The sequence below is a fragment of the Peromyscus californicus genome, unplaced genomic scaffold (genome assembly GCF_007827085.1).
Source record: "Peromyscus californicus insignis strain IS unplaced genomic scaffold, ASM782708v3 Scaffold_53__1_contigs__length_281908, whole genome shotgun sequence".
Classification (NCBI taxonomy): domain Eukaryota; kingdom Metazoa; phylum Chordata; class Mammalia; order Rodentia; family Cricetidae; genus Peromyscus; species Peromyscus californicus.
In genome coordinates this window covers 129,651-153,943 of record NW_026294566.1, presented here as the reverse complement: position 1 = coordinate 153,943, position 24,293 = coordinate 129,651, and the positions used below count along the sequence as shown (strand labels likewise).

The 24,293-nt window shown below is 34.7% G+C and overlaps 1 pseudogene; it reads right to left on the bottom strand.

The window, feature by feature from the left end:
- Window positions 1–86: 86 nt before the first annotated feature.
- LOC128095947 (zinc finger protein 431-like) lies at window positions 87–23,872 on the bottom strand (annotated as a pseudogene).
- Window positions 23,873–24,293: the final 421 nt, after the last annotated feature.

Sequence of the window (24,293 nt, the reverse complement as noted above, 5' to 3'; positions counted from 1 at the left end):
GAACTCCAGAGCCCCTCCTGCCAGGTAAGAAGTAAACTCCAGGACTTCACCTCTCATCATGGCTCTTTAAGTCCAATGTAATAGATTCATCCCAAGCTCTGTAGCAGAACTGCAGCAGCCTCATACTTCCCTATGTCAGAGTATCCCACAAGCCACCGCTGAACCATCCTTCTATTTCTGATTGCATTGTCCACACTACAAATCCAGCAGAAACAAAGACCCGGGATCCCATCTGGGAAGGGAAGCAGGGAGGCAAATTGCTGATTTTCACCTTTTTCTCTGCTCTTCTAAATCTATCCCCCAAAACTGATCCCCAGATCTGGAAGAAAACACAACAACTTCTGAAGACATTTCTTCCCTCCTGCACTAATCTAAAAAGGATCACACAGATTTCCCCATCCAAATTTTCATCTCATAATTCATTGCTTTGTTCCTATTTGAAACTCCAGCAGTAATTCTCTTCAAACAGAGGCCATCCTTATCAGAGAAGCCAAGACACTAGTTGCACATTATCTATTCTGCATCCATGCCCCCATGTCCTGTCTCCCAATCTCATCCTCAGACCTTTATCAGACATTCTGCCATTGACTCTACTCACTCATGGTCTACTTATTAGTGGATAAGAGCCATGAAGACAATGATAACAAAGCTACAATGTGTAGAAGCACAAGAGGAATGAAACAGATATATATTCTTCAGGAAGGGAAATAGAATAAACAAGTATGAATAGATAGTTCAGGGTGAATAGAGATGGGGTTCTAGGCAGGGGTACAGGTTGAGACTGATAAAAGTAATGGGCATTTGAGGTGTAGCATTGAAACCAAATTTAGTAGGAACTTCCAGAAATATACATGAAAGATATAAAAAAAATTGCTAAATAATAGGGGAATCAGAGTCGAAAATATCTCTCTTTTATAATCTAAAACAGATTTCAGTATAAAAATTGTTCCAAATAATTGAATGTTAGCGCTGTAGACCAAAGTATATACCCAAACATGCATGGCATTTGCCAGTTCTACCCCTTCCTCTCAGTGAACTGAAAATAAAGTTTAATTACTGAAGACAATAATGATATAAATCATTGAAAATTAAGACATAGGCCTAGTGCCTACAGAGAGCACTAAACCCCTATTTTCTTTGGTAGAAGAATAATGTCTGCATTTTAAACAGAAACATATGCCAACTCAGCCCAAACAGCCTTTATCTTCAATGGTGTTCTGCCAGCAAGATAAGGTAGGACAAAGGTGGAACAAATATTGATGGAGCAAGTAACCAATAATAGATTTGAATTAAGGCCATTTCTCCAGATGGATACCATACCTGACATTTCTTTTTTTCTTTTTCTTTTTTTTTTTTTTTGGTTTTTTTTGAGACAGGGTTTCTCTGTGTAGCTTTGCGCCTTTTCCTGGAACTCACTTGGTAGCCCAGGCTGGCCTCGAACTCACAGAGATCCGCCTGGCTCTGCCTCCCGAGTGCTGGGATTAAAGGTGTGCACCACCACTGCCCATTTCTGACATTTCTTAAATGACCATAAACTTGATGCTATAAAGCCCATGGGATTAGGATAAAACAACATACTACTTATCTAAAGAAAGAAATTGTAGCAATAAAATGACTCCTCATGACATTCTGCAATACTCATAGGTCAGTGTGTTGTTTACATGTTATCAGGGAAGATTTCTCCTAAAGAATATACAAAAATATATAGACATACTGCCAGAAATTCTACAGTGAGTCAGAGACCTTGAACAATCAACTCTAAATGAGATCATTCTATCAAATACCTCCCCTCCATAGCTCAGGAAACCCTGCAGAAGAGGAGGTGGAGATAGTATAAGAGCCACATGGATGGAAAATATCAAGAAAACAAGGCCCTCTAAATTAACATGGGGGAATTTCATATGAACTCAGATAGAATGAAGCAACAAACACAGGGACTGCACAGGTTCATTCAAATTTTCTGTGTAAAAATTATGGCTTCTGGTTTAAGGGTTTTATGGGATTATTGAGCATGACAATGAGTTGATCTTTGATTATTCTGTCTATTCTTTTACTTTTTTGGTTCTGTTGTGTTTTTTTGTCTTGTAAAACTCCAATATGATAGATTTAATCTTATAAGAATTAATTTTGTTATATTTAAAAATAATCAAAGATTGAATTAAACCAAACCACTATTTTACATGTGAACAAGTGAACTGTCACTTAACATACTGAGACACAACATAACTTTTCTCCAATAGAGTGACACTCAGTCTATCTATAGGTCTCTCAATTTTTCAGTTGCCTAAGAATATCTTAAATTGATAAAAAGACTTGCCTTTCATCTCAGCATTTGAAAGGCAGAGGCAGGTGATTCTCTATGGTTATGAGGCCATCCTGATCTACATATTCAGTTCCTGGCCAACCAGGGCTACATGGTTACAGACCCTGTCTCAAAAAAGAGGAAAGGTGAGAAAAGCAAATTATATGTCCATGCAATAAAAAAAATGCCAATAGAGTCAATTAGGCCAAGTTGCCCTTTGCAACATTAAGATGGATGGGTTTCTCCCCTGTAAAACTAGTTGTCAGCTAAGCAGACCTTGATCTTGACCTCACTATGTCCTCTCCTAGTTTACCTAACTGATAGCAACATCCCAGATGACCCTTCGATATGAATCATAGTCTGACTTTTTCTTAAAGTGTTCTTCACTGACTTGAATGCAGACTATGAATGGTGGCCAGAGTGTTTTAGAATCTGTATTTTGCAAAAAGTCTTAGATCTCTAATAAGTTTCTATTCAAAAACACAAAAAACCACACTGGACAGTGGTGGCACATGCCTTTAGTCCCAGCACTCAGGACACAGAGGTTTTATTCTCAGAACTCTGGGGACAGAAGCCGGCAAATCTCTGTGAATTCCTAGACAGCCTGGACTACAGAGTAAGTTACTGGACAGCCAGGGCAGTTACACAGAGAAACTCTGTCCTCCCAAAAGCACCACAATGATTAAAGGCCTACTGAATAAAATTTATATTTTCAAAGTAGACTGGAAGGTAGAAGTCTATTTCAAAGTAAAATATCATAACTCAGAGTTTACATGTGAAATTAAAAAAAATTTTAAGTGTAAATTATTTTAAATATAATTATATAATTTCTTTTTTTTTTTTTTTTTTTTTTTTTTTTTGGTTTTTCGAGACAGGGTTTCTCTGTGTAGCTTTGCGCCTTTCCTGGAACTCGCTTTGGAGACCAGGCTGGCCTCGAACTCACAGAGATCCGCCTGGCTCTGCCTCCCGAGTGCTGGGATTAAAGGCGTGCGCCACCATCGCCCGGCATAATTATATAATTTCATTTTAACATTATCCCTGCCACTTTCCCTCCAACTCCACCCATATCCTCAAATCAATAATAAAACCTCCAGTTGATAATTGTTACAGTTACATATTTATGTATATATTTTTTCAAGTATACATATAAAATATATAACTTCAGAATGTTAGTCCAGCTTTATTGTTAATGATTATATCATTTCAGGTCTCACCAGTTTGCATTAGACAAGCACTAACAGGGATAACCCATGGTAGATGGCAATTCTCCTTGTCACAGCATTCAATAGGTGTCTATCATTCTTTGATTAGAGATTTGAGATAGAGGGACACTATGAATTGGGAAACAAAAATTTTGGAAAAATTTTCAGTTATGAGGGAAGGAAAGTCAGTACAATAGGTGAAAGATAGACTAGCAATAACTTTAGCACCAAGCATAAGAATTTTGATTTAAATTTTCTGGTATAAAATACATATTGTGTATAATGTAGATACTATGACATTTCTGTTCCTACCTGTATCCCCTTGAATGTCATATCATCTTAGACTGACACATAAGTCTTCAAGCATAACATATAATATATATGGAGAGAGTGAGCATCCTTTATTTTCCCATTTATCGAAGAACTGTTTTGAGCTTTCTCCATTTAAAATGTTTATGTTGGTAATTACTTGTAATAAACATATTCTATTATATGTAGATGTGTTCCTCCTACTGTTGAATTTTATAATGAAGTGGTGTGTTTTTCAAAAGCCTTTTCTGAATTTAATGAAGAGATCATTTGGGCTCTCATAGACTGTTCTTCTAATGTATTACATACATTGATTTACTCACATTGATTCTCATTAGCATCTCTTTGGTGAAGCCACCTTGATCCTAGTAGACAATTATTTTTATGTTTTCTTGAAATGGAAATTTTCCATTTTGTCTTATAATTGCAAATGTATTGGTGTTAGTTTTTCTTTAATTATCTGGAGGGATTCTTTCCTGAATTGATCTGGCTTTCTTAAGTTGAGTTTTTTGTTGTTGTTGTTCCTTCTGTTCAACTTAAAAACATGTGACATGATAAATTATTTATGTCATTTGATTTATCTTTGTTAGGTTCTATGCTAAGAAATTCACTCATTTGTTTTTGATATTATACATATTGTAGGTAAATGGATAAAACTGAGAAGAATTATACTAAGTAACTTAATCCAGAAAGACAAATGCTGCATATTTTCTCAAATTTATGGATGCTAGCTTTTAAGATTTTAGTCTCTATGTTTTCTAGAGGTTTTAATTAGCTAGTATGGGGCCAAATGGGATATTGGGATTTTCAACAGAAGGGATAATTAAAAATATCACTGTTAAAAAAAGGAGAAATTAAAAGAATATTAAGTCATGAAAGTGATGATATAGTAGTGTAGAAGAGCAAATACAAAGAGGAATTATTATGATTATAAGCCTGTTGTTGATAATCTTATTTATTTATATATCTATTGACTCTATGTATGTGGGCATACATATGATTGGATGGTAGTTTTCAGAAACCTCATTCTACTGTCTTTGTCCTGGCGATTGAATTCTGCAATTCAGATTTGCAGGAATGTTTTTTTATCTCTCTGGACCACTGGAGAAATCCTTTGAAGAAATATAGACAACTGTACTTCTGTAGAATCTTGTTAAAACATGTGTATATTTAAAAACAATTTAAATGTCTTTACTCTATGATGGTGTACCCAATACCCAAACTTGAAATCATTTGCCAACAATTAATGCTATATTTTTATACCATTAGATTTGTGCATCACTCATCCTTCGCTAAAGAAGCTTAATGTGGCCGGGCAGTGGTGGCGCAGACCTTTAATCCCAGCACTGAGGAGGAAGAGCCAGGTGGCTCTCTGTGAGTTCAAAGCCAGTGTGGGCTGTGGTGGTAATAAATAAAGTTGCCTGGGGTCAGAGCTATTAGAGCCATAGCAAGTGCATGGCAGTGGTGGTGTACGCCTTTAAGGACCTGGAGTGCGGTACATACAGGCAGTGATGAGGCAGTCACATGATTGGGTTTACAACCAATCAGAAGCCAGAACAAGGAGACTAGAGACAGACACACAGGAAGAAGGGCTCCTCTTTTGGAGAGCTCTCTGGGCTGAGGAGGATCCCTGAATCAGGAAGGGTGAGGCTCTTGGCTCTGACCTCTTGGTTTTCTTCTCTAAATCGGCTCTGTGTTTCTTGTCTGATATCTACACTGAATTACATCTACATTTGGCACCCAACGTGACAAGAATCCATTAAAAACCGTTTAACTGCTAAGCTGGATTCACATCTCGGACACTAGGTGGCTGTTTTGAAATTCCCTCAGATTTGTACTGTTCTACGAGGACTTAGTTATCCAAAATTTTAAAGGAAACTATTTAAAAGAGAAATTTTTTTCCACATTAAAAAAAATGGGTTTTCTGTGTTCATTGGAAGAAAATTGGGCTTCGTTTGCAATTTTAGACAGTCTAACAATGGAACAGCTGTATGAGAAGATTAATGTTGATAGAATTATGCATTTTATTACTACATTTATTCTTATTTTACTATTTAAGAAGATAGTCAATTTAAGTTCCAGGGTGACAGCTTTAGAAACTCGATACAATTGTAAAAACTCAGACAGAAGAAACTAACAGTGAAGTTGCTTCAAGATTGGATCATAGGGTTACAGAAAGAAAGCCTGTTTTCACACAGTCACCCTTAGTTTGTCCAGTAACCGTACAGCAGTTGCCTGATCAAATGACTACACAAAATATTTGGGCTCCAATCGAAATGTTGGATTTACGAAGGTTTAAGGAGGCAATAGTATCTTATGGCATGCATTCCCCATATGTAAAGCAAACGTTAAACTCTTGGTCAACATATAATAGGATTGTACAACAGGATTGGCGGGAGCTGGCACAAGCTGTTCTGGAACCCAGTCAAAGGCTTCAGTGGCTAACTTGGTTCAAGGATGAAGCTAAAAACATAGAAAAACAGTGGAGGGATAAAGGAATACAAGTCTGCCAGGATCAGCTTATTGGAGAAGGTCAATATGCTTCAGCACAAACACAATGTTTATATGATGTACAAACCCTAATTTTATGTCGAACAGCAGCCTTGAATGTATGGGACAGAGTTGAGGAAACAGGAAAAAAACTGAGTCATTTACAAAGGTTGTACAAGGCGCAAAAGAATCTTTCATAGATTTTTTACAAAGACTGGCTTCAGCAGTAAAGAGAATGGTCCCGGATTCAGAAGCTAGTAAGATAATAATTGAGTCTTTGGCCTTTGAGAATGCGAATGCAGCATGCAAAACAATAAACAGGCCATTAAAGCCAAGATCTGCACCTTTGGAAGATTGGATTAGAGACACGGTTAATGTGGAAGCTCATGAGCATGATGATACGTGGGTAGGAGAAGCAATTTCAAAAGGTTTGAGGAATGTTAGAGTTTTGGATGTGGAAAGCAAGGACATTTGAAAAGGGACTGTAAACAGGTCATTCCTAGAAACATGTTTCCTCAAGGAACAATGGCAACAGAATGCCCCTTCCTTCTGGAGTATGCAGAAGGTGTGGTAAAGGAAAACACTGGACCAACAAATGTACATCAACAAGGGACAGACAGGGTAATCCTTTGCCTCAGTCTTCGGGAAACTCCCAGAGGGGCCTCATGCAGGCCCCAATAGCAAATCCAGTTCAAACCTTTCCTGCAGTCGTAGAGGAAACCCCTACTCAGAGCAATTAAATAACCAAATGCCTATTGGAATAAGTCATGCTGGTCAGGATGCTGAAACAGAGAGAATAGAAAATTCAGGAGAAAACATAAAGAAAATTTTTTGGCAAACTTCTATTAATGAACAAAGACCAAAATTATCGATAAAAATAAATGGTGTTTTGTTGTCTGGTCTGGTAGACACAGGTGCAGACATTACCATAATTGCACCAGAATTTTGGCATCCAACTTGGCCTCTTCAGGAGGCAAACATTCAACTGTTAGGAATTGGGACATTATCTCAGGTGAAACAGAGTGCAAGATGGCTCGAATGTATAGGTCCAGAAGGACAGAAAGGAAAATTGAAACCATATGTGGCTAACATAGCTATGAACCTGTGGGGTCGAGACTTGTTACAACAATGGAATACTCAGATTAACATCCCTCCAATCTCAGAAACAAATCATAAACTATCACATGTTTCTGAAAGAAATATTAGAAGGCATTATTCTAAGTGGTCACCAGCCATCCATATTATACAAGAACAGGGCACAACAACTGATGATCTTCCAAAAACAACAACAGCTCTACCTTTAAAATGGTTAACAGACAAGCCTGTATGGGTCCAGCAATGGCCTTTAACAACAGAGAAACTCCAGGCTTTACAAGAGCTGGTAGAAGAAGAGTTAAATGCTCAGCATATTGAAGAATCAACCAGCCCTTGGAATTCTCCTGTATTTGTTATAAAAAAAAATCTGGTAAATGGAGAATGGTAACAGACCTTAGAGAAATTAACAAAGTAATTCAGCCAATGGGCTCTTTACAATCTGGAATTCCTTTACCTACTCTGTTACCAAAAGGCTGGCCTCTCATAGTTATTGATTTAAAAGACTGTTTCTTTTCAATACCCTTACAAGAAAAAGACAGAGAAAGATTTGCTTTCACAGTGCCTACTTATAATAATTCTCAACCGGTTAAAAGATTTCAATGGAGGGTTCTCCCACAGGGAATGTTGAATAGCCCAACTTTGTGCCAATATTTTGTAAAACAGCCATTAGAAGTGGTATGTAAAAAATTTCCTAAATCTATAATTTATCATTATATGGATGACATTTTGTTAGCTGATTCAAATGCAGATACTTTAGAAAGAATGTTTGAAAAAGTAAAGAAAATTTTGCCTTGCTGGGGATTACAAATTGCTTTAGAAAAGGTACAAAGAGGAGATTCTATTAATTATTTAGGATATAAAATAGAACTTCAAAAAATTAGACCTCAAAAAGTGCAAATTAGGAGAGATCGACTACAGACTCTTAATGACTTTCAAAGATTATTTGGAGACATATCTCATCTAAGAACTATTGTTGGGGTAAAAAATGATGAACTGAATAATTTGTATAAACCTTAGAAGGTGATAAGGACTTAAATAGTCCAAGAGAATTATCACCTGAAGCTGAGAAAGAATTGGCCTTGGTAGAAAAGAAAGTACATGAAGGGCACGTAGATCGTATTGATCCAAAGCTGGATTGCATTTTGGTTATTTTACCTTCTAGGCATTCCCCAACAGGAATATTAATGCAAAGGGAAGATATTATATTGGAATGGATATTTTTACCAAATAAACCAAATAAAAAATTAAAAACTTATGTGGAAAAAATCTCTGACTTGATTTGGAAAGGAAAATTGAGACTTCGTCAATTAGCAGGAATAGACCCAGCAGAAATTGTCGTACCTTTAACTAAGGAGGACATTGAAAAATTATGGATAGAAAATGAAGCTTGGCAAAAAGCTTGTAGTAATTTTTTGGGAGAAATTAACAGCAAATATCCTAAAAGCAATAGAATTGATCTTATAAAGAGAGCTGATTGGATCTTGCCTCGAATTGTGAGGAAAAAACCCATATCTGGAGTTCGTACATTTTATACAGATGCCAACAAACAAGGAAAGGCAGGTTACAAATCAGAAAATTTAAGTAAAGTGGTTCAAAGTCCTTATAATTCAGTTCAAAAATCAGAATTGTATGCTATTCTGTTGGTATTAATGGATTTTTCAGAACCTCTCAATATAGTAACTGACTCTCAGTATGCTGAAAGAGTAGTATTACATATTGAGACTGCAGAATTTATCCACGATGCTTCAGAATTAACTTCATTATTTATTCAATTACAAGATACAATCAGAAAAAGGAGTCATCCTTTATATATAACTCACATCCGATCCCATACTCGTCTGCCAGGCCCTCTAGCACAAGGCAATGATGAGATTGATAAATTATTGATAGGAAATGTGCTGGAGGCCTCAGAATTTCATAAAAACATCATGTAAATAGTAAAGGTTTAAAAAAGGAATTTTCCATAACCTGGCAACAAGCCAAAGAAATAGTAAAAAAATGTCCTACTTGTTCCTTCTACAATCAAACACCATTACCAGCAGGATGTAACCCAAAGGGTACTCAGAGGAATGAAATCTGGCAGATGGACGTGTTTCACTTTGCAGAATTTGGAAAACTGAAATATGTACACCACACTATCGATACTTATTCAGGATTTCAATGGGCAACTGCTTTGAGTTCTGAAAAAGCTGATTCTGTAATCACTCATTTTCTAGAAGTTATGGCCATTATGGGTATACCTGCACAAATCAAAACTGATAATGCTCCATCATATGTCTCTGTTAAAATGAAACAGTTTTTTGCTTATTATAATATAAACCATGTTACAGGTATACCACATAATCCTACAGGTCAAGCAGTTATAGAAAGATCAAAGAGAACTCTAAAGGATATGCTAAATAAACAAAAAGGAGTAACAAAAACCCCCAGAAATAGACTACATAATGCTCTATTAACTTTGAATTTTCTCAATGCCAATGAGAAAGGAACAACAGCTGCAGAGAGACATTGGATAATAGAAAAAACTACAGAATTAAATCAACCTATATACTTTAAGGATGTGCTGACCTCAGAATGGAAACCAGGATATGTGTTACGTTGGGGACAAGGTTTTGCTTTTGTTTCTACAGGAGAAGATAAGCTGTGGGTACCATCAAAATTGATAAAGGTTCGATTTGAACAAGAGAGACCTCTTAATTAGAGGAGGTGATAGTTCATCAACTATCATAAACATCCAATTTAAACTAACTTACACCAGTAACACATGCCTTTTCATTTAATCAGATAACTTGTCAAAAAGGAACATCCCCAAAAAACCTTGGGGAAAGGTTTTTGTTTTTGTCTTTTACGAGAATGAAGGTTAAGGAATTTGAAGAACACTGGACAAATGAGACAACTGAAGAAAAGGGACAAATCATCTATCCTAAGAAACAGAGTGAAATGGCATATGGGTATGTTATCTAAAAAAATTTTATGTCTTCCTAAATGTTTGTTTCTGCTTTTCTTTAAAGATTTAACACTATTTAACTTCTAATAGTCCCAGTTCAATTAAAATTTAAAGCTGACTTTGGAGTTGGAGAATGGCTCTCTCCTTCTTTAAACTCAAGCATGTTGTTAAAAGGAAAATGCAAACTCCCTGTATCATGCCAGAAGAAAAGAGCCATCTTCTGCTATGGGACAGGAGAAAAGCCAAATTAATTAAGGGACTATTCTATTACGAATCTCAACTCTTTGATTCTATTCTGATTCTTTAAACTTTTCTTAAAGTATGAATTTTATATCAAAATTTACAAGATCAATATATATATAGATATATATACATTTTAAACTTTAAGATATAAATGGTCATATAGAGTACTAACGAATTCTAAAAAGTTGCATATATAGTCTTTGTGTTCGAGTCTCTTATCAGCTTTTTGCAGGAAATCACGGTTAGGCCTAACATCAACTGAAGTCTCCAGGAAGAAGATGGGGCCCCACAGCAACAACAATTCCACGTGGACAATAATAACATCACTAAGCTGACAAACATCATCTACAGATAGCTTTGAACTACAAAGTGCTCAGAGCAATTTTGAGATGACTAGCTGAGATGATCGAGTCTCAAAGACTACTTGAATAAGGATTTGAGATAAACCCTGAAATTTGGCATTATACACAGACTGGATAACGAAGGATATATTTACCTTTCCTAGAATTTGACAATTAACCTAAAATTTTTCTTTCAGGATAAAGATACCTTCGCCCATACCCAGCAGGAAGCAATTTCAAGAATACGACGCCCACATTCCCAAAGAGGTGGTGTGGGGCGGTTGGTTTTTTTTTTGGTCTTTTAATGGGTTTTGGGTCTGGGATAATTTTCATTGATTAGGGGGGTTGGTTACAAGTTGTTGTCAAGGGTTAGGAAAAAGGCTAAGCAAAGGAGATTAGATTTAAGGTTCTTATTAAAAAAAAAAGAAAGAGAGACAAGAAAAATGTAAATACTTTACATTGGATTGGATTGTTTTATATTGTATACAAATTATATATATTGAAATTGATATTGTTAGAAAATGTTATATATATATTTTTCTAATTGTACCATTCATCTAACAATGTAACGCAATTTTCTGATCCTTGAATGTTATTACCAACTATTAGGATATAAAGAAATGAAAGTTAGTAGCTAGATATTATAATAGAACTTGCAGTTATATTAGGTATGTTTTCAAGATTGAGTAGATATATTTTAGATAGACAGGTTATCTTCAAACCCTTCAGAGATCTACAGAATATGGCATTCAAAATGTTTTAATAACTTAGAAAATTTTTCTTTTTTGTTATGACTACGAGACATGTCGGCTCCTGGCAGTACCAATCTACTTCAGAGAAAATATGGGCATTGAAGAAACTGTATATGGAGTTAGCTTTCATTGTGGCAAAAGTTAGCCACTGGACAACAAAGTATCCTTGAATCAACAGGACAAAATTAACAGACAGGACATGAAACAAAGGACTACTGATTCTTGCCAAAACAAGTGTGGTTATGGCTTTATCAAAAGGCATCTTCAGAGGCCAGGACAATATGGCACCATCCCTGAAGTGGCCTTCGCAATTCGGAAAAGGTACAGTGCCCTTTTCTTCAAAGGCAGCTGAACAGGCAGTGGGCCGATGGCCTCTGATGTGCAATGGAACAGCAGCTGAAACAGTTATTCTTGAAGAGTAACTAAGCTCATGCCTCTCAATAGTAGACTGGCATTTGATAGAGGGATATGGAGAAGAATGGGATGCTGAGATGAAGCCATATATACACAGCCAAGAAGAATGGACAGCTGAATTAAAAAACCATCAACAATTTCCAGAATTTAAAATCCTGAATCATGACATGACACTAGTGGAATTCAGGTGTTTCTGGTACATGGACTACTCTCACTCAATGTGAGGTTGAACTGTTGACCTTGTGTACATCCTACTTCACAAATGAGTCTGTCAGATATGCTAAGGCTATAGGCTGAAGATGATGCCCCAGCACTGCAGAGAAACCTCAGGTGGCTGTCCAGACAGCTGTCTGTTTCTGTCAACTCACAAATTTTTTGGAAGTTGCTTGCATGCACTTCCTGTTTTTATTTTTGTTAGCTAATATTATTTCCTTCTTGGGTCTCTGAGCGAGTTGAAGATTAGTTAGTTATAGTTGAAGGTTAGTTAGTTGAAGATTAATTAGGATACATTTTGGACTTACCAAAATAGGATAGATAATGAAATTATTTTCTCTGAATTTGTCAAATACAAATGGACTAGACATTGTTTAGGTATTTATTACTTATATATATTGTATATAGTTATTGTACTTTTGTATATAGTTTTTCTTATATTAGTTATAAGCTTTTTCCTTTTTTTTCCTTTTTATTAAAATAGAAAAGGGGAAATATGGTGATATTTTATTTGTATTAAAATGTTATTTGTATGTTAATAAATAAAGTTGCCCGGGGGTCAGAGCTATTAGCAAGCTATAGGAAAGCAGGGCAGTGGTAGCGTACACTTGTAATTCCAGCACTTGGTAGGCAGAGCTGGGTAAGTCTCTGTGTGTTCAGGGATACAGCCATTATTAGATACACATCTTAATACCAATCATGGAAAACCTGGAGGCCTATACAGACAGGCCGTGAGGAGGCGGTCATGTGGTTGGGTTTACAACCAATGAGAAGGCAGGACAAGAACTCTATATAAAGACTTTAACACAGGGGTAGCTCTGGTTCGGAGAGGTAGGACCACCGCAGGAGGAAGGGTAAGGTTTTAGCTCTTAGCTCTGACCTCTTGGCTTTCTTTTTTGCATTGGTTCTGTGTTTATTATTTAATAAGAAGGTTGGATACATCTACAACATACTCTCTCCATACCTGTTCTATATTCTGATTGAAGTCTTAAGTGTCATTCTAAAATAATATGAAGTTCAAGGGATTACAGAAAGGAAAGAAAAAAGTCATAGTATCCTTATTACATATAATATTTATTTTATACCAAAAAATTAAATTAAGATTCTAATGGGTGGTGCTAAGGTTATTGCTAGTTTCTCCTTCACCTTTTGTACTGACTTTCCTTTTGTCATAACTGAAGAACTCTTCTGAATTTCTGATTTCCAGTTCATAGTGTCCCTCTATCTCAAATCTCTAATCAAATAATAATAGACACCTAATAAATACTGTGAGGAGAGGTACCATCTGCCATGGATTATCCTTTATTGCTTGTCTAGTACAAAGTGGTGAGACATGAAATGGTATAATCATTAACAATAAAGCTGCACTAACATTCTGAAGTTTTATATATATAAATATATATATATTTGAAAATATATGCATAAATACATAAGGGCATCAATTTACAAATGGAGCTTATATTATAAATTTAAGGATATGGGAAGAGTTGGAGGGAAAGTGGCTGGGATAACCTTGAATTGAAATGATATAATATCTGAAAAAAATGAAAGTCCTATGGAATTATCAATGTGATTGTGGAGATTTTGAAACATTCTCTCCTCAGGTCCATAAAGCTCTGTGGACCTGACAGGCATATTTGTTTTTCATGATCTTTTTTTGTTTTCCTTTTAGTAAAGACTCACTTTCAATAACTACACATTAACATGTATTAATAATCATTAATTATAGAAAAACTATATATGATATTTTATCATTTATATATTAGGAAAGGATATTTTTACCTGAATTGATAATGCAATTTCCAAGTGAACAGAATATTTTTAATAATGGCTAATACTTTAATTTCATATTCTAACAACTATGTTTACAGTTGTTTGTTACATGACATTTTTAAAGAGAACCCTGTCAAATCTTACATATTATAAAATACTATTTTATGAAATGACCTTATCCATGTTTACCATGTTTGAACATTTGTTTCTTTTTGTAATAAGTCCTGAAGGTTTATGATTCATCTTTTTGCTACAGTCCACATATTGTTGTCATTTTATGTATAAATTTCTATGTTATCTTTGGCTAATTCTATATACTTAGATAATAATTGCCTTTCATTTCCTACAGCTTTGCTTTGTTATCCCTTTCAAGAGTTGCTTCCAAAAGAGCACACAGAGGATACTTACCAAAAAGAAATATCAGGGCTATTTGTAAGTACTAATCTTATTGAATTACACATAAGAAAGTTCTGGGCATGTAGATCTTTCAATGATGAACCAGAATTATGTACTGTTGGAAATGATCTTCATGAAGCACACATCACTGGCATTTCTGACAGAAAAGATGAAGTTTCCCCAAAAAAAACCTCACTCTGCATCATTTCCATTCAGATCTTGCAATATTTATTCAAATACTCAAAATGACTCATGCCACATTGAAGGGAAAACACCAAAATCCAAAGTGTGTAGACAGTACTTCAGAAACGCTTCAAAATTTGGAGAGAATCCAAGATTTAGTGTTGGACAAAAATATAAGAAATTTGGGAGGAGTTATAGGAGATGCTCAGACCTCTTTAGAATTATTGTGGTTCATACTGGAGAAAAACTGTGCAAATATAAAATATGTGTAAAATTGGTTTCTAAGTTATTAGTACTTAAGGAGCATTATAAAATCCATATGACAAAAGAATCATGCAAATGTCCAGAGCCAGACATGTTCCTTTCACATGCATCTAAATATAGAGCTCATTGTAAAATTCACACTGAAGAGAATGCTTTCTAATGTATAGAGTAAGTCCATTGCCCATGGGTTTTCTTTTCATTTTTCTCAGAGACCCAATACTGGAGTAAAACCTTTTATATGTGAAGCATGTGGCAAGTCTTTTACATGGAGTTCATCACTTCATATTCATCAAAGGAACCATACTGGAGAGAAACCTTATAAATGTAAAGAATTTAGCAAGTCATTTAATCAAGCCTCAACTTTTAAAGTTCATCAGAGGATACACACTGGAGATAAATCTTACAAATGTAATATCAGTGGCAAGTCATTTACTCACATATCAACACTTCAAATTCATAAAAGAATACATACTGGATTGAAGCCTTACAAATGTAAAGAATGTGGAAAGTTCTTTACCAAAGGCTCAAAACTGAAAGTTCATCAAAGAATACACACGAGATAAAACTTACAAATGTAATGAGTGTGGAAAGTCCTTTATTGTTAGGTCATATCTTAAAGTTCATCAAAGACTATATACTGGAGAAAAACCTTACAAATGTTCAGATTGTGGAAAGTCCTTTACTGATAGCTCAAAACTTCAAATTCATAAAAGAATACATACGGGAGTGAAGCCTTACAAATGTAAAGAATGTGAAAAGTCCTTTACCAGTGGCTCATCACTAAAAGTTCATCAAAGAATACACACTGGAGAGAAACCTTACAAATGTAATGTGTGTGGAAAGTCTTTTGTTCAGAGCTCAACACTAAAATATCATCAAAGAATACACACTGGAGAGAAACCTTACAAATGTAAAGAATGTGGCAAGTCCTTTAACAATGCATCAAATTTTCAAGCTCACCAGAGGATCCACACTGGAGATAAACCTTACAAATGTAAAGAATGTGGAAAATCCTTTACTGCAAACTCAACACTTAAAGTTCATCAAAGAATATACACTGGAGAGAAACCATACAAATGTAAAGACTGTGACATGTCCTTTACCAATACATCAAATTTTCAAGCTCACCAGAGGATCCATACTGGATATAAACCTTACAAATGCAAAGAATGTAGAAAGTGTTTTAGGACAGACTCACATCTACAAAGGCATCACAAAATACACACAGGAGAGAAAATTTACAGAAGAAAAGGATGTGACAAATCCTTTACTGGAGCCCCAACACTTGAAGTTTATCAGAGAATCCATAATGGAGAAGAAAGTTAATATACAGATTGTGACAAGTTCTTTGTCCATGAGTGATGTTTTCAAGGCCACTAAAGACCCAATGAATGCAGAACCCTTAAAATTATAATTAGTGTGTTATGTACTTTTCCTGTGTATCATCTCTGCAAAAACTCACCAAAACCATACACTAGAGAAAGCTTACAAATACAAAGCATGTATAATAACATTACCTGGGTACTTAAATCTTAAAAATCATCACAGTGCATACTAGAGAGAACCCATACAATATTAAGAAAGTAGCAAGTGTTATGGAGTCGTCAGATATTGAAGGCTAACAGAATATCACTAATGGGAAGAAATTGAACAAATGTACAGAATTTTTTAAAAAATTCTTTATAAGAAGCTCAAAACTTAGAGCATGTCAGAAAATTCATGAAAGAAACAAATTCAATTGGTAATTATTGACCCAGTACTCATATAAAAGAAGGGTTCTTCATAATGTCAGTAGTGGAAGGAAACCTTTAGCAAATATTCAAACCTTACTCCATGTCAAATGAGTGAACTCAGGAAGCCCTATTCTTAGTGTGATTTTACAAATATTTTAACAAGAAATAAAATTTATGTTGACATAAAATTTCCTTGGAAAACTATCTACATATATAGCAATGTATTAAACAGAATTACACAGAAATCATATATTTTAATGATATAGGATTAATTTGACAATAGATGAAGGTAATAATAACTTAAAATGTGAAGACTTAATGTATGTCAGGAATAGGTTACTAGTAGCCATATTGAGTCAAAAATCACTGCATAATTTTCTGTATATTTTATGGGATGAGATATTGAGCTCAGAATGATATTACTTTTATACAAATATTCTTGTTTTTCTAATATTTGAGATTTTATTAAATAAAATACAGATTGTTTTAAATCTCAAGCTATTCTTCCTTTTTCCTCAATTATCAATAAATACAATAAAGCTGATATTCAATTTCTTCTTCATTCGAATTTTGGACATTGATCTTATACAGATATTTTGTATGTAATGTCAGTCATTGCATTACAGAATATACAATAAAAAATCATGAAAATACAAAGTAGAATTGCTTTAGGAAAACTGTAACAGGTTCAATCATTTGAAGTATAAGTGTGTGTTAAGTCCTGAGTGGGTGTAATTGTGAACTTGAGTAGTTTACATTAGCAGATCTAGGTCAAAGACTATAGAATTAGACACACACAAAAAGGCAAACAAATTTTCTCTCATTGCTTGAGGCTTGAAACATTACAAATCCTGTGATCATGTGAGTATATTATAAGTTTGTGCCCAATCTGTTCACCATAAAAATCTCTTCAGATTATTAGGCCTCAGCAGTTCAAGGCTACAGAGACTGGAAGCACTTAGATGAGCCAAGCATGTCTACCTGTATCACTTTAGAAATTAACCCTGCCTCTCTATTATTAATATGCAATAACTCTTTGAATCTATTTGAATATAGGTATTACTGTTTTTTGTGGGGAATCTAGGTTGTTGTGGTTTCTCATCAGAGAACACAGAACACCTGATCCCAACTTTTCTTTGTTTCTCTGTGTTGAATCTGTCTGGGTTTTCTTCATTCTCAAACCAATCCTCTTAGATCTGTCACTATAGACATACAGGGCATGAAAGCAATAGCCAATAGTCTCTATTCAAACAAGGAAGGAATTACTTGGATGTTTACAATGAATTTTATTCATAATTTCTCATTAAGGAAGAAAATTGACTGCTTATTACCAATGAGCCAGAGAATAGCACTACCTCAATAAAATTTTATAGACTAATGAACAAGAGCAACCATCAGCAAATTTTACCTATTTTTGACTATATGAAAGTAATGCTAAACTAGTCAACAGATAAGCAAATAATTTTGAAGTGATTTTTTTTTTGTTTTTTCAAGACATGGTTTCTCTGTATAGCTTTGCGCCTTTCCTGGAACACATTCGGTAGCCCAGGGTGGTCTCAAACTCACAGAGATCCACCTGCCTCTGCCTCTCAAGAGCTGGGATTGAAAGCATGCACCACCAGTGCCTTGCTGTAAGTAATTTTCAAAATTGGAAAAATGACTCATGTAACCCAGAAATTGTTTCTTCAATGTCTGATCTCACGATTTCATCATGTACATGTGACATTTTCATCTCTTTTTAAAATTGATGGAAGTTTAATTTATTTTAATGAATAAAGTATATTATATTAATTAATTGATATAATAGAAAACCTAAATCTAACATAAAAATTATCCATATTACTTAATTTTGCCCAATTATTTGTTCTTCCAGGAAAATTTAATTTGGATTCTATTTACTTGGGGCATGGTGGAAGATTACTCTAGAAAAGACTTCCTCCAGGACATTTTAGTGAACTAACTTGCACAATAATGGTGTGGTCATATCTGATGAGAAATGCAGGTCATAAAGCCATTATAGCTGCTTGAAGAAGATCCAGCAAATCTAAGCTTCATGATGGCTTCTGTGTCCATTTTTTTTTATCTGGAATAGCTGCATGCTTGAGGGACTTTTAATAGTTGTACAAATTGGGGATATTGAATTGCTGGGTAATTTCTTGTGAATCATTTATGCCTTCTCCTAGAAGTTCTGCTTCTAAGCTTTGACAGGAAAATCCTGAGCATACTACCCCTCCCACTTTTAGGGAGATATCCTTATCTATTTCATGGGCTTCTTGTCTCCTAGGAGAATGTGACAATCATATAAAATCCAGAGGCCTCCTTTAGAAGACATGACATATTCTTAAAATATCTGTCCCTGTACTTTCTCAGAAACAGGAAAATCAAAACAAAGTAAACTTACAAAGGTCAACAAGATTCAGTAGGTTGAAGGAGTTGGCCACAGATCAGATTGTAAAACTCTTCCCACTACACACTCAGGCAATTTTGTGGCACATACAGCATTAAAGTGAAATTAGCAAAGGTTACTTCTGCCCCACATTAATATGCAAAGAATGATGTGAAGAGATGATAAAAAGATGAGGTGTCAGGAAATCCTTTTCTAAGAAAAAGTTAGCTCATGAAGAGCCATTGTGCTGTCTATGACCAAGGAATATAAAAATGCCAGGATTAGAACTATAAATAAATTAGATAAAGATATAAAATATAAACATTGTATTATGCCAGAAATTTAATAATAACGCCAACATCTTTTGCCTGAGCATTTTTCTTGAGCATTCTGACCATTAATAGTTAATAATATATAATTAATATATTAATAGTTAATAATATATAGGCTGGCAGGGAAATTTCATTTTGGTGTAGAGTCCTTGAAGCCACAAAAGTTACCAACTTTAGAAAAGGCCTCCAGTTTCTTTAAAAACAGGGATTATATGGTTGAATTGTAAAATTTATTGTAAAAAGATAACTGTTTATCAAAGATGACTATACTTGAGGAAAAATTATTGTAAAAGATAACTGTATTCTGTCACAGTTCATCAGTGATGACTAAACTTATAACCCCAGATGCACAAAAGAAAAAAGTTAAACACATGCCCAAAAACAAAATTTGTTTGATCTATGTTTTAGAACAATGTGAATCTATTCCTGATTAATGAATTCTGTATAAATAAGTAAACACTCTGGCTGCAAGTCAATCAGGCTGCAAGATTCTCTGGGTACTCATCCCTGGCTCATCCTACCCTTATATACTCCTTATCTTTTCTCTGAAACCTGGCCACATTGGGGAAGGCCTCAGGTATAATACTATTCTAAATGGATGTTGTAATATTACAAGGGCATTGAATTTGGTAAAAAAAAAATTAAGCATAGTATATAAATGAATTATCTGTAGGTTCTTAATCAATATTATAATACTAAAGACAGTATTTCCCATATTTCTGCTTCTAATTTTCTACTATTCAATATGTGGTTTTACATTTAACTTCAAGTATATTAAACTAAAAATATTTTAAAAAATCAACCTTGGATTATTGTTTTTGCTTATGTGTGTTTATGTGTCTAATGCATATGTATAGCTTCAAGCCTGCTGACATATTCCTATAAATAAGGAAGTATTCAACCAAGCAAGATAAATTTACTGGAGATGGTCCACTGAACTCCACTGCTCTAAGGAAACTGCAGAGGAAATATCAGCAAATAGAAGAAAGGCTGATTTTTCTTATATTTCTCTTATTTCAGTCACTAGTGGTGAGAACATGTGAACAAAATGCTACTCATCTCATGGGAACTGTATGAACAAAGTAAGACACTTGCTAAAACTCTGATTAGTTCACAAAGTTATCAACAACTGGTTATGACTTTCCTGTGCTTATAACATCTTAACAGTTGACCTTCTAAACAGAGTTCACAAGTGTTAACCTATTTAACAGCTGAGTCTCTGTCAGAAATTGTGGATCCCAACCTAACAGTTGGGAATGTTAAACAAATGATAATATCTGAAATGAGCAAAAAACCCTATTTCACTACTCTGAAACATTAGGATTATGAGTTCAAGCATATCCTTGACTAATTACTGACACACAAGCCAGGCTGGATAACAATGAGTATTTCAAAGGAATTTATGAAAAATGAAACCAGGAACAAAAAACCACCATCCTTTCACAGACATCCTTACTTGAAAATTATGTTCACATTCTGCCTGATATTTAAATACAAATAGACCACTTACATGATAACCATTATTCTATACATTGCAGCAGAAAAATACCACTCACTAAGTGAATGCACAATAGAACATGAAAAAAAGTCACAGAAGGAATAGATGAACCACAAAATAAGCTTCACTAAATGGATTTGCAAAACATATAGCCACTTTATACATCAAATGTTGCAAAAGAGAAGCCATAATGTGACCTTCACATCAGTCTTTAGTGAACATTTTTAGTAATTTACTTACTTCAAAGAAATTAGAAAGGGATGTTAGAAGTTTTTTTCTTGACTATGAAGAAAACTGTGATGTCTACAGTTTTACCAAATGTTTATATGAAAAGAATTTTTCTCTTCTATGACCTTTCCCCTATTTCCTAATATAAATATGACATGAAAAAAGCTCTAAAGTATTTACAGGGCTAGAGACACGGCAGTATCTTAATACAAGCTCATTCCCAGGAACAAAGTATGGATTTTGAGAACTTGCAGTAATCCAAACAACAAGAAGTTCCAAAGGTCTAATCTTCTTGGGAACAAGAATAAACATGCACAAGTACAGAGAGATATCACATAATTAAAATTAAAACAACTCTTAAACTAATTTTTACTCATGTTTTTCTCCTGTAATTCTAGTCACAAAGGTATTTAGGAATCTAAATGCTTACAGAATTTCTCTGCATTATGTATTGGTTTGTGTAACAGAAAGCAAGCATGTAGGATTGACATCAGAGAAATCAATCATGTTTAGTTTGTGATATTATTTGGGATTATTTAGAAAATGCTGCCCTAGGGGAAGAAATATGTCATGGTGGGTTGGTCTAAGAGTTTACCATTTCCCTTTTACACTTTGTGCTTTATGTTGCAGATTAAGGATGGGAATTTTCAGTTTCCTACTGTAGCTGCCATGTATGACACTTGTTTCCATGTCACTTTCATTCTGACCCTATATCAGTCTGGAACCAATGGCCAATTAACCACTTTCATATGTTCACATTGACATGATATATCAGAGCAACAGAAATGAATTAATACACATTCATAAACTTTTACACGTGGATTCATTATCTCACGTAATTGAAGTATGAAATCTAAATTAGTTACCATATCCTTTAAATCCATAATCCTTTCTTCCATGTGAATTTGCAGGTATAAACCAAATACAGAGGGACATCATAATGTTTGAAGAGATTTTTGACACCTGTGAGATATTTCCCTCAAGAAAAATCTTATGTACTGAATGTAAGTGTTTTGGCTAAAGATCTTACCAAATCTTTATAATCACATTTCCTTTGGTATGAGTTTCTTTAGATCTTCAAAATCTAATGTTGTATTCACAGGATTTAAGACAGCATTATACACTAATAGTATTACTCTTGTAGGGTTCTTCTCCATTATGTGTTCTTTTATGTATTCTAAGATTACTGTGACGTTCAAATTCTTTATCACACTGATTGCATTTGTAAGATGCCATTGCAGTATGCGTTCTTGTACGCCTTTGAAGATGATTGTGATGTGCAAAGGCTTTACAACACTGGTTACTTTCATATGGTTTCTCTCCTGTATGTGTTCTTTCATGCATTTGAAGAACATTGTTTTGAGCAAAGGCTTTATCACCATGTTTACATTAATAGGGTTTCTCTCAGTATGTGTTCTTTTATGCACTTTAAGATCACTGTTACAAGGAAAGGCTTTACTGCATTGGTTACGTCAATAAGGTTTCTCTCCTGCATGTCTCTTTTTATATATTTGAAGACAAATGTGATGTAAGAAGGCTTTACTACACTGATTACATTCATAGGGTTTCATTCCAGTATGTGTTCTTGCATGCCTTTGAAGATGACTGTAATGTACAAAGGCTTCATTACACAGATTACATTCACAGGGTTTCTTTCCAGCATGCATTGTTTCAAGTGCTTTAAAATGACTGTGATCTGCAAAGGCTTTACCACATTGATTACATTCATAAGGTTCCTCCCAAGTATGTGTTTTTGCATGCCTTTGAGGATGACTTTGATGTTCATAGGCTTTACTACATTGATTACATTCATATGGTTTGTAACCAGTATGTGTTCTTTTATGGCTTTGAAGATAACTGTGTTGTGCAAAGGCTTTAACACATTGGTTACATTTTTAGGGTTTCTCTCCTGTATGTTTCCATTTATGTATTTGAAGATAACTGTGATATGCAAAGGTTTTATTACACAGATTACATTCATAAGGTTTCTTTCCAGTATGTGTTATTTCATGTGTTTTAAAACGATTGTGATCTGTAAAGGCTTTACCACACAGATTACATTCATAGGGTTTCTCTTCAGTATGTGTTCTTTCATGCCTTTGAAGGTGACTGTGATCTGCAAAGGCTTTACCACAGTGATTGCATTCATAGGGTTTCTTTCCAGTATGTGTTCTTTCATGCCTTTGAAGATGACTTTGATATGCAAAGGCTTTACCACAGTGATTGCATTCATAGGTTTTCTCTCCAGTATGTGTTCTTTCATGCCTTTGAAGATGACTATGATCTGCAAAGGCTTTACCACAGTCATTGCATTCATATGGTTTCTCTCCAGTATGTGTTCTTTTATGCCTTTGAAGGTGACTATGATCTGCAAAGGCTTTACCACAGTGATTGCATTCATAGGGTTTCCTTCCAGTATGTGTTCTTTCATGCCTTTGAAGGTGACTATGATCTGCAAAGGCTTTATCACAGTCATTGCATTCATAGGGTTTCTCTCCAGTATGTGTTCTTTCATGCTTTTGAAGGTGATTATGATCTGCAAAGGATTTACCACAGTGATTGCATTCATAAGGTTTCTCTCCAGTATGCGTTCTTGTATGCCTTTGAAGATGTCTGTCATGTGCAAAGGATTTATCACACTGTTTACATTCATAGGGTTTCTCTCCAGTGTGTGTTCTTTCATGCCTTTGAACAACACTGTTTTGGGCAAAGGCTATACCACACTGATTACATTCATACAGTTTCTCTCTAGTATTTGTACTTTCAAGCATTTGAAAAGTACTGTGTTGTGCAAAGGCTTTCCCACACCGATCATGTTCATAGAGTTTCTCTCTAGTATGTCTTATTTTTTGCAAATGAATAGAAATATGATGAGGAAAGGCTTTACCATATTGATTACATCCATATGTTTTCTCTCTAGTTTGACTTCTTTCAGGTCTGCAAAGATAATTTGAAAATGTAACAGCTGTACCATATTCATTAATCTTTTGCATCTTTATTTCTGTGTGAATTAATTTTACATTTTGGTGTAAATGTAAAGAGAAATTGGATCATAAGATTTTATCACTTTGCTTATACTTATGTTGTTCCCCTTCATTAAGGATTATTTTGCTCTGTTGAAGATACCTACGATGTTTAGAGCCTTCATTACATGGATCACTGTAGATGTATCCAACCTTCTTATTAAATAAG